General features: G+C 35.8%; 1 protein-coding gene across 1 annotated transcript in view; it reads right to left on the minus strand.

The window, feature by feature from the left end:
- Nucleotides 1-12,582, minus strand: part of LOC110314331 (lamina-associated polypeptide 2, isoforms beta/delta/epsilon/gamma-like) — a 113,515-nt gene that overhangs the window by 74,292 nt on the left and 26,641 nt on the right. The gene's annotated exons all lie outside the window — the stretch shown is intronic.

The raw sequence follows: 12,582 nt of genomic DNA on the forward strand, positions 1-12,582 counted from the left end.
AGCCTAACTTTATGAACAGGTCTCTGAAGATTCAAATTCTTCAACAATTTTCAAGAGAACATTTTATTTATAAGTATTGGAATATGAATTCATAATAATATAATATAACAGGATCTGCTGATCAATATTGGTTAATAAATGTATATTATAGGATAAAAGTTGGAATTACAAATATATTTTTAAAAAGAGTATGATGAGACATGATAAATACAATTGGTTCTGCAAAAAAATTTGTCTTCTTTGTCCTGGTGTTCTGAGGGTTAGCATATGTAAAACACTACACACTTTAGGTATTACATATAAAATTGAGTGTGACATTTGTGTTACCTAAAATATGGCTTGTTTAATTATATAAAATAATAACTACTAGAAAAATGTTACTAGAAATTTTATGATGATAATGCAATAGTGCTAATGTAACAATCTTTAAATAAAACTGACTTATAAGAAAAAGGTCCTAGGAAATGTGTGCTTTGAGTATTAAAATACTCAAAGCATTTTAATATGAACATTGAGTCTTTAGCATCTCTATTCCTGTTAATATACTTTTAAATTGTTCAACAGCTGCTAACTGTTGGTCACCATTAAAAAAAGACAACTGAAGCAGGAGAGGGTGGGTGGGTAGGGGAGTCCCCTCATAGAAGCAGGGGAGATGGGGGAAGGGATAAAGGGTTTAACTGGAAAGGGGATAACATTTGAAATGTAAATAAATAAAATAACCAATAAAATAAAATTTAAAAAAATGATATTTAAATTGTAATAGGAAACTTGGTAGAAAACATTTTTTGCACAGCTCATATTTTCTTTTACTTATGAGAAGCACTTACGTCCCAAAGCTATGAGAAAATTAGAGCATTTAAGCACATATGGCAACTACAGAGACATGCTCTATTCAGATGACTAAAGTAAATGGATTAATGGGCTGGAAAAAATGTTATTATAATATTGTACTGTTAGGCAATATATGCTTTACTATCTGTTAGCTCCCTAGTTTGAAGAATTAGTAGCAGAAAAATAAACATATACACCATATTTGAAGTGCTTTGGTATTTGGAATATTGATTGCTATAATAAAATAATTGATAAATAGTACTGTGAATATCTACTTGTTGCTGTGAAAATTTTTATACTATTGTGTAAACAACCAAGAGGTTTCCAAAGGAATATTCTTAACTACTGACCTAGCTAGAATGTTGCCAAGTTTGGAAAGATTGTTCTTACCTAAGTGTAACACTACATATCATGTTGCATTAATATCATTTTTATGCCCTATACCATGGGAGCGTGTATTCTAGATGTGAGGACATACTCAAATCTTTTGCAACTAATGGAATGGTTGTATTCATCTTACCTCACAAATAGGACTATTGAAATAACTACTCACTATGTTTTTAAAGCACCTCAGAATACCTATTAATTACAATGTGAGTATTTTCACAGTTTCATCTTGAAAAATACAATTTTGAAATAATGGGGTGTATGTACATCATATATACATGCAAAATACAAATACATACACATAATGGTCATTAAATAAGACAACTATGTCTGCTACATGTAGAATGATCGGGAAACAGTGTTTAAAACTACACTGTAAATTTATTACATACTGTGTAAGAAAGTAGTATGGGTATATGTTATTTTTTTCTTATTGAACAGTAATTAAAACATGGGGTAGAGAAGAACTAAATGGATTTTCCCATTTGTCTTTCTGGTCCTTTTAAAAAGGCTTGCCAGGGTTAGGATCAGACAAAGAATTAGATACAGGACAATTTCCATCAGCCAGACTGGGAACAATCATATACTGAGTAGACATAGTACTCAGGAGAAACTTGCCTTAATGATAAGGAACATTTCTGAATATTTTTATTCTGAATACTTCTAGTATCATTTAATACACTAACAAAATCTGAAAACATAGAATTATTTATTTATTTTTTGTGTGTGTAGTCCTGTCTGTCCTGGAACTCACTCTGTAGACCAGGCTGGCCTCGAACTCAGAAATCTGCCTGCCTCTGCCTCCCAAGTGCTGGAATCAAAGGTGTGTGCCACCACTGCCCTGCTAATGTAGATGTTTTCAAGTAAATTAACTACGTATGAGAACAAAGATCAAGAATATTTATAGAAATAGGAAATGATATATTATTAACCAACAGTTATTTCTTGGGCATGCAAAACAATGTACAATAAATTCTATAAAGGATACAAAAATCATTCAAAAGCTATCCAAAATCTAATACTAATGCAAGAATTAGAAGATAAAGTAATTGAATGAATTTTGAAAATGTTACATATTTTTAAAAGCAGGAAATTGATGTTATCAATTTCCACAAATTATTAAAAGTGAAGTACAAAATGCCTGGGGTGGATGAAAGGCCAATTCAACACTGAAGAAAATAGACTTGGCTTGCAAATGTGAGGACTTTACTCCCATCCCTAGAATCCATGTTATCAAACAAACAAACAAAAATGTAGATGTTGTGGCGCATACCAGTTTTGGGCAGGCAGAGATGAGTAGACTCAGGGATTGCTGGTTTTAGAGTTTCACCTACTTGGTGAATTCTAAGTCAATCAGAGACTCTGAATAAAAAAAACCAAACAAACAAAACAAAACAAACAAACAAAAAAAAACATAAAGTGGACTGGTGCCTGAATAAATGATATCAGACTCTCCTCTGGGGCTCTCTCTCTCTCTCTCTCTCTCTCTCTCTCTCTCTCTCTCCACACACTCACACACATGCACGCACGCACACACACATGCACATGTGTATGCACACACACATAGCACCACACAAGATACAATTAGTAAACTTAAGGAGAGAGAGAGCTGGGTGAGAACTACCCAAATTAAATGAAACAGAGTAAATAATTTGAATTGAAAGCACATCTGAGAATTTTGGAGTAGGTATAAGCAATTTGAGTTCCTGGCAGGAAGAAAAGAAAAATAATAGGAAAAAAAATAAATGCCCAAATGTTGATGGAAATTATAGTTCCACAGATGCAAGCTGCATGAAGTCTCAACAGATGCCTTTGTAGAATTATATTGCAACAATTGGGTGAATTGAAATTACAACCGACTCCATCAAGACTTTAGGAATTATGGCATAAAGCTTTTAAAACCACAGATATAGAGTTTTTGTTGAGGATCTAATGTTGCTTTCCCACATTGCCTTTGTATCACTAGTTTTTTGATGAGCATATTTAGTAGGAAAAGAAATTTCAGGTAATAAATTGAAGAAAGAAAACAAGGTATTATAAAAAATTCCCTATCCTCTCTTCTCCAGATCCATGAGCACACTTGAAGAAATACTTCCTGTTCCTTAGTCCCTTACTAACTTGTATTGGTAAAGGCAAGGTAACCACTTCTTCATGCCTAGTTTCTACATAGTTTTGGAATCTGTTATTAAATTGTTAACTCTAGTAATCTACTAAATTATTATTGTGAGGTAGATATTTATGTCTGTTGGTAAAAATCATGAATTGTAGCATATTTGATCTGATAAAATATTTCTCAGTATCCAACTTGGCATGCTAACATCAGATGAAGTTCTTCATATTTCTTTAGATACCACTGCATAAAATATAGTCCAGAATAAATGTTTATGTCCAGAAGAATCCATTGCTATTCCCCAGTGTGACCAGTATCAATCCAATGTTCCACAGTATTTCTCTGTAAAAATATTTTACATTTCAATTTCCATCTTTGTGTCTCTATATCTTATTGTGGCACATAAAACCATATTTATTTGCCGTCTCTAGATTGATGCTTACTCCTAGTATACAATCCTTTCACAATCCCAAGATGGTACTAGAATATTAGAATAGAATACTAGAATGCCCAATTGTCAACCCACTCACCTTCCAAACCTGGAAGAGATTTCTTCTCAAAATATTAATACATGCAGCTTATGCACCATATTAAATATTATAATTATTTAAATAGGGCTATGTCTCATACAAGCTTCTGTTTAATAGGCACAATTTCTAATACTCCTTGCCTGACCATATGGCCAAACAATTGTCCACTCTGTAGGAGCCAGAAAAACACAAATATAGGGGGATTTGTCTTTAATAAATTTTCTAACAGTGTTGAGAAAACAGCTTGCAATTAAACTCACAGAGGTGATTTGATTTCTATTTTATTAAAGCAGTAGCTTTCCAAAAGGATTTTACCTTTTCATCTATAACTGCAATCTATAAACAAAGCAGCTGTTTTGCGGTCTGTCAAGGGCTGTTAAGACACTAAGTGATGATAAAATATAGTAGCCAATTATGAGGATTTAAATAATTCATAGGGGGAAGGGGGTGTGGGCTTGAACCTTTATAAACATGGTCTACTTTATCATGGAACCACCATGGGCTTTTTAAAATGATTAATGTGTTTATTGAATATTATCCAGGAAAACACAAGTTTCAAAATAGTTTATGTTTTATTATAATTAAAATAAGTAGTTTATGTCTGAAATGGAAACTTTCTAATCAATGGTACTAGGCTTCTTTTAGTCTAATAGTACAGCTAGACAAAACAAAGAAAATTATAGAAAATATTCCCTATGAAAATTTGTGTAAAACATTCAAAATTAAAATAAGGAATCCAAGTTTAGGAATGTATAAAAAAGATTATACTACATCATAAAAGTGCTCTATCAACATCCCAAAATAAAGTCAAATAAAGTATACCATTTTAGAAGAACATGATATAAAACCACATGGTAATGCCAATAGGTGCACAAAATGCATTGGCCATATGCTATTCCTTTTAATTAGAAAAAATGGAGCAATTTGTGTATAAGGAAACTCTTTAACCCTTATAAAAATAAAATTATCTCCTATTAACCATGAGTTGACATCACAAGTAATGGTAAGACAATGAATGCTACCTTTTAAACAAACATGTAGATGACTACTCTTCACCAGTCTATTCAAAATGTAGTTGGATTACACATGGTGTGTAGATATGAAAGAACATAATTTGGTATATTATTTTATCTTTTATTGAAAATAAATTTTCTTGTACAGTATATCATCTTTATAGTTTATCTCCCCTCTATTCCTTCAGATTCCACCCTATTGCCACAGCCATCTGTATCTACTGTCTTTTTGTCTCATATTAGGAAAACAAGCTTCTAGGAGAATACAACAAAATATAACATAATAAAAATATAATGAGAAAACAAAGACCAATACATTGACATTGGATAAGGCAAACCAACAGCGGGAATAGAGCCCAAGAGAAGGCACAAGAATCAAAGACCTACTCATTCACACATTAAAAGTCCCATAAAAATACAAAGGACCTGATGCAGACCCATGTAGACTCTGCACTTTCTGCTTTAGGCTCTGTGAATTCATATGAGCTGTGCTCAGTTGACTTAGAGGGCCTTGTTCTTCTGGTGTCCTATATTCCCTCTGCTTCTTAAACTCTGAATCCTCTTTCTTGAGGTACCCTGAGCTCTGAGGGGAAAGAATTTGGTAGAAACATCCAATTTAGAGCTAAGTGTTCCAAGCTATTTCTCTCTGCATAACGTCTGGCTGTATGTCTCTGTATTTGTTACCATCTACTGCAGGAATGTTCTTTGATAATAGATGAATAAAGCACTAATCATCTCACCACTACTTGGTTGGTTTATGTTTGGTTGTTTTTTTAAAAGATCATTAGTATTTAGTTTTAACCTAGGTCTCTGGGCTACATAGTCTCTGGTTCTTGGTCACCCAAGCAGTCTCAGGTATGGGCTTTTGGTCAAATCAGACATTGGTTGGTCACTCCCATAAGCTCTGTGTCACCATTGTCTTAGCATATTCTTCAGGAATGACAGGTTGTAGGCCAAATGGTTTGAGGCTAGATTGATCTTAACAGTTCTCTTTTGGTACTCTGCAGAGTACATTCCCATATCAAAGACACTTAGAACATTGGGGTTAAGGATCAATGTAAGTCACAGCTCAACTGTCATACTGCAACCTGCTTCTCCTTTGTGGATGGGGAGGTAGGGCCAGGTGTTGCTGGAAAGTGGGTGTGTGTGGGAAGAGGCAGGACAAAGTCCAAAATGGGGAGTCCACAGTGCCTCCCAGTCTCCTCCCTGGGTATCCAGGCACTGCTAGTACACCACTGGGAGGGGAAGTCAGGAACTGGGTGTCAAAGGTCTTCCTTTCCCCTTGGATGTTTGCACTCCAGGCAGAGAGGGGAGGTGTAACCAGGACTAGTAAAATTCTGGTCTGATTGGGAGCAAGGGCCAAGTGTCACTGTGGAGGAGAGAAAGCCTTCCTAGGGAGTCTTACATGTGGAACTTTAGTTGAAGGCCTGTCCTGTGATAATCCTTAATGAAGTAGCTCTCTGGCATAATCCCTACTTGTTCATACTGGTCTATTTGATATTAGATATTAATGAATACATTTTATTCAGGGTGAAACAGGGATTATATATCTTTTGTGGGGAAGGAATACCCAGAAGGGAAGCTCATTGGCTGAAGCCTCAGGGATAGCTAGATACCTAATTAGCATGGAAAAGAACTCCAGGTATCCCTTTACATGACATAATACCCCATAGTCCTCTCATGGGGTATTATGGTCACATGTCCCAAAGCAGGTATATAGAGAGGTAGAGAACGGCTCCACTACTGACAATCTCAGAGAGCTGAGAATCCAAGGGGCTACTATATGATATTAGCTCTATATTGTATGTGGGGTTGGTAAAAAAAAAATCTTTTTCCACTCTACAGGTTGCCACTTTGTCCAAAAGACAGCGTCCTTTGATTTACAGATGCTTTTCAGTTTTGTGAGGTCTTATTAACTAATTGTTGGTTTAAGTGCCTACACTAATGGTGTTCTATTCAGGAAGTCTTATCCTATGTCAAGGAGTTTAAAGTAATTTTCCACTTCTTTTTCTATCATGTTCAGTGCATCTGGTTCTATTTATTTTGAGGGTTTTGATCCACTTGGAATTAATTTTCGTATTTATTTACATTATTTTTCATGTATTCATCTGGTTTTACAGGTACCATTTGTTGAAGATGCTGTCTTTTTTTCCAGTGTGTATTTTTGTCTTTTTTTAACCAAAATTTGAGTTTTCATAGATATGTCTATTTATGTCTGGTTCTTCAATTCAATTTCATTGGTCAACAATGAAGGTAGCTCTAAAGAGACAAGTTCATAGCAACATCTACATAAAAATGCTAGAGAAATCTCATGCAGACAACTTAAAAGAAAATCTTAAAGCTCTGGAATGAAATAAATGGCAAGAAATATTTGAACTCAGTGCTGAAATCAATAAAGTAAAAACAAACGCAAAAACAAGCAAACAAAATAAAACAATAGAAAGAATTAATGAAGCAAAGAGAAGAGAGCCTTACCATAATCCAACCATACTAATACCTTGGACTCGGATTTCCAGCCTCCAGAACATTTCTTTTAATTACATGCTATCTAGCATATGGTATTCTGTTATAGTAGCCTTAATTAAGAACAAAATAATCACATATATTTTGGTTCATCCATATATTAAAATATTATTAATAAGTAAATAAAGCTGAATTACATACCATACTTATTGTTACTATGTGTTCTGTTTTTTTTTTTTTTTTTTTTTTTTTTTTTTTTTTTTTTTTTAGAGACAGGGTTTCCAGGGTTTCTCTGTATAGTTTGTATAGCCCTGGCTTTCTTGGAACTCACTTTGTAGACCAGGCTGGCCTCGAACTCAGAAATCTGCCTGACTCTGCCTCCCAAGTGCTAGGATTAAAGGCGTGCACCACCATGCCTGGCTTACTATGTGTTCTATTTGTTAAAAAATTAAAAAATGGACAGGATCCTTCTGGTTTCCCTCTGCATGAGGAGCTGATCCTGTGCCACAGTGCCTGCAGCTCATCCTCTGCCACAGTGCTCCATACTCAAATACTGTTGGAAGAGAGCTGGTCTCCCAGGAGTGCTGGCACACACCTGTAAGCACAGGTAAGACAGCCAGTTCTGTTCAAATTCCTGGCCCAAGAGGGACACACCCAAATCCATCAGGGCACAGGCACCAAGGAACTACCAGGGACAGAACCCTTTCGGTTTCTGTCTGCACCCTGGAGCTAATGCTGTACTACAGCTCTCCATACCCAAGTTCCTCCAGGAGAGAACTGGTGTCTCAGGAGGACTGACACAGGATTGCAGGAGAGACAAGTCATAGTCAGAGGCAGCAAGACCAGCTAACACCAGAGAGCTAACACCCTAGCAAGAGGCAAGGCAAGAATATATGCAACAGAAACCAAGACTACTTGACATCATCAAAGTCCACTTCTTCCACAGCAACAAGCCCTGGATACCCCAACACACCAGAAAAGCAAGACTGATTTAAAATCACATCTCATAATGAAAATAGAGGACATTAGAAAAGACATAAATAACTCCCTTAAAGAAATACAGGAGAACACAGGTAAACAGGTAGAGAAGCCCTTATAATGTAACACAAAAATCCCTTAAATATGAACTAACCAGTACCCCTAGAGCTCCCTGGGACTAAACCACCAATCAAAGAAAACACATGGTAGGACTCGTTGCTCTAGCTGCATATGTAGCAGAGGATGACCTCAATAGGAGGAGAGGCTCTTGGTCCTGTGAAGGTTCTATGCTCCAGTATAGGGAAATGCTAGGGCCAGGAAGTAGGAGTGGGTGGATTGGGGATCAGGGGGAGGGGAGGGTATAGGAGATTTTCAGAGGGGAAACTAGGAAAGGGGATAACATTGAGATGTAAATAAAGAAAATAACTAACAAAAAAGAAAAAAAATGAAAAAAAGAAATCCCTTAAAGAATTACAGGAAAACAAAACCAAACAGGTGAAGGAAGTGAACAAAACCACCCAGGATCTAAAAATGGAAATAGAAACAATAAAGAAATCACAAAAGGAGACAATCCTGGAGACAGAAAATCAAGGAAAGAGATTTGGAGTCATCGATACAAGCCTCACCAACAGAATACAAGGGATAGAAGAGAAACTCTCAGGGGCAGAAGATACCATAGAAAACATTGGCACAACAGTCAAAGGAAATGCAAAATGCAAAAAGCTCCTAACCCAAAACATCCAGGAAATCTAGGACACAATGAGAAGACCAAACCTAAGGATAATAGGTATAGATGAGAGTAAAGATTCCCAAATTTAAGGGCCAGTAAATATCTTCAACAAAATTGTAGAAGAAATCTTCCCTAACCTAAATAAAGAGATGCCCACCAACATACAAGAAGCCTATAGAACTTCAAATAGTTTGGACCAAAAACGAAATTATACCCATCAAATAATAGTCAAAACACCAAATGCACAAAACAAAGAAAGACTATTAAAAGCAGTAAGGGAAAAAGGTCAAGTAACATATAAAGACAGACCTATCAGAATTACACCAGACTTCTCATCAGAGACTATGAAAGCTAGAAGATCCTGGGAAGATGTTTTATAGACCCCAAGAGAATAAAAATGCCAGCCCAGGCTACTATACCTAGCAAAAATTTTAATTTCGGTATATGGAGAAACCAAGATGTTCCATGACAAAAACAAATTCACACAATATTTTTCCATAAATCTAGACATACAAAGGACAATAGATGAAAAAATGCCAACACAAGGAGGGAAACTACACCCTGGAAAAAGCAAGAAAGTCATCTTCTTTCAACAATTCCAAGAGAAGATAGCCACACAGTCATAAAAATAACATCAAAAATCACAGGAAGCAACAATCTATTATTTAATATATCTTAACATCAGTGGACTCAATTTCCCAATAAAAAGACATAGACTAACAGACTGGATATGTAAACAGGACCCTTCATTTTGCTGCATACAGGAAATGTACCTCAATGTCAAAAAGAGACACTACCTCAGAGTAAAGGGCTGGAAAACAATTTTCCAAGCAAATAATCCCAAAAAACAAGCTGGAGTAGTCATTCTAATATCAAATAAAATCAACTTTCAATCAAAAGTTATCAAAAAGTATAAGGAAGAATACTTCATAGTCATCAAAGGAAAAATGCACAAAGAACACTCAATTCTTAACATCTATGCTCCAAATGCAAGGGAACCCACATTTATAAAATAAACTTTACTAAAGCTCAAAGCACACATTGCACCTCACACAATAATAGTAGAAGACTTCAAGACCCCATTCTCATCAATGGACAGATCATGGAAACAAAAACTAAACAGAGACACTTTGAAACTAACAGAAATCATGGACTGGATGGATTTGACAGGTATCTATAGAACATTTCATGCTAAAACAAAAGAATATAACTTCTTCTCAGTACCTCATAGTACTTTATCCAAAATTAATAATAAAACCGACTATAAAAAGGCCTCAACAGATACAAGAAGATTGAAATAATCCATTGCATCCTATCAGATCACCATGAACTAAGGCTGGTCTTATATAGTAACAAAAACAACAGAAAGCCCACATACACATGGAAGCTGAACAATGCCCTACTCAATGATAACTTTGTCAAAGAATAAAGAAATAAATTAAAGACTTTAAAATTTAATGAAAATGAAGGCACAACACACCCAAACTTATGTGACACAATGATAGCTGTACTAAGAGGAAAACTCAAATCTCCGAGTCCCTCCAAAAAGAAACTGGAGAGAGCATACTCTAGGAGCTTAACAGCACACCTGAAAGCTCTAGAACAAAAAGAAGCAAGTACCCCCAAGAGTAGTAGAAGGCAGGAAATAAACTCAGGGGTGAAATCAAAGAACTATACATATAATCAACCAAACCCAGAGCTGGTTCTTTGAGAAAATAAACAAGATAGATAAATCCTTAGCAAGACTAACCAGAGGGCATAGAGACAGTATTTAAATTAATAAAATCAGAAATGAAAAGGGAGATATAACAAAAGAAACCAAGGAAATTCAAAAATCATCAGATCCAGCTAAAAAACACTATATTCAAGAAAAGTGGAAAATCTGGATTAAATGAACAAATTTCTAGACAGATACCAAATATCAAAGTTAAAACAGGATCAGATAAAGGATCTAATCAATCCCATAACCCCTAAAGAAATAGATGTCATTAAAAGTGTCCCAACCAACAAAAGCCCAGGACCAAATGTGTTTAGTGAATAATTCTATCAGACCTTCAAAGAAGACCTAATACCAATATCCTTAAAATTATCCCAGAAAATAGAAACAGAAGGAACACTATCTAATTCATTCTAGGAAGCCACAGTTAGGCTGCTTATTCTTGGAGCATATTCTATGCCCTTGAAGAGGAAATAGTTTCTGTGTAATCAGGAACTTGTCACAATTTCCTTTCATAGAGGACTTCATAAGAGATATTTTTCTACTTCTATCATGTTTAATATTCCAAATAGATTTTAAAAACTGGTTGAGTACACATTACTTTTAGCTTCAGAAGATATCATGTATATTTAAGAGGCATGTATTATCAATTATTTTGATGACTTAATGAAATGTCAACACTGAGTTGTATATACTAAAATATATTTCATTAGTTTAATAAAAAAGAAATTAAAAATGATGTATTCTTTTTATTAGATATTTTCTTCATTTACATTTCAAATGCTATCCTGAAAACACCCTATACCCTCCCCCCACCCTGCTCCCCAACCAACCCACTCCTGCTTCCTGGCCCTGGCATTCCCATGTCCTGGGACATATGATCTTCGCAATACCAAGGGGCCTCTCCTCCCATTGATGGCCAACTAGGCCATCTTCTGCAACATATGCAATTAGAGACACAGCTCTTGGGGGTACTGGTTAGTTCATATCTTTGATCCTCCTATACGGTTGCAGACACCTTTAGCTCCTTGGTTACTTTCTCTAGCTCCGTCATTAGGGGACCTGTTTTCCATCCAATAGATGATTGTGAGCGTCCACTTCTGTATTTGCCAGGCATTGTCATAGACTCACAAGAGATAGCTATGTCAGGGGCCTGTCAGCAAAAATTTTCTGGCATATGCCATAGTGCCTGGGTTTGGGTGGTTGTATATGGGATAGATACCTGGGTGGGGCAGTCTCTGGATGGTCTTTCCTTCCATCTTAGCTCTGAACTTTGTCTCTGTAACTCCTTCTATAGGTATTCAGCATTCTAAGAAGGAATGAAGTATCCACGCTTTGGTCGTCCTTCTTCTTGAGTTTCATGTGTTTTGCAAATTGTATCTTGGATATTCCAAGTCTCTGGGCTAATATCCACTTCTCAATGAGTGCATACCATGTGTGCTCTTTTGTGACTGGGTTATGTCACTCAGGATGATATTCTCCAGATCCACCCATTTGCCTAAGAATTCCATAAATTCATTGTTTTTAATAGCTGAATAGTACTTCATTGTGTAAATGTACCACATTTTCTTTATCCATTCCTCTGTTGAGGGATATCTGGGTTCTTCCAGCTTCTGGCTATTATAAATAAGGCTGCTATGAACATAGTGGAGCATGTGTCCTTATTACAAGTTGGAACATCTTCTGGGTATATGCCCAGGAGAGGAATTGCTGAATCTTCCAGTAGTACTATGTCCAATTTTCTGAGAAACCCCCAGACTGATTTCCAGAGTGGTTGTAACAGTTTGCAATCCCACAAACAATGCAGGAGTGTTCCTCTTTCT

This window comes from Mus pahari, chromosome X (genome assembly GCF_900095145.1).
Source record: "Mus pahari chromosome X, PAHARI_EIJ_v1.1, whole genome shotgun sequence".
In the NCBI taxonomy this organism is placed as follows: Eukaryota; Metazoa; Chordata; class Mammalia; order Rodentia; family Muridae; genus Mus; species Mus pahari.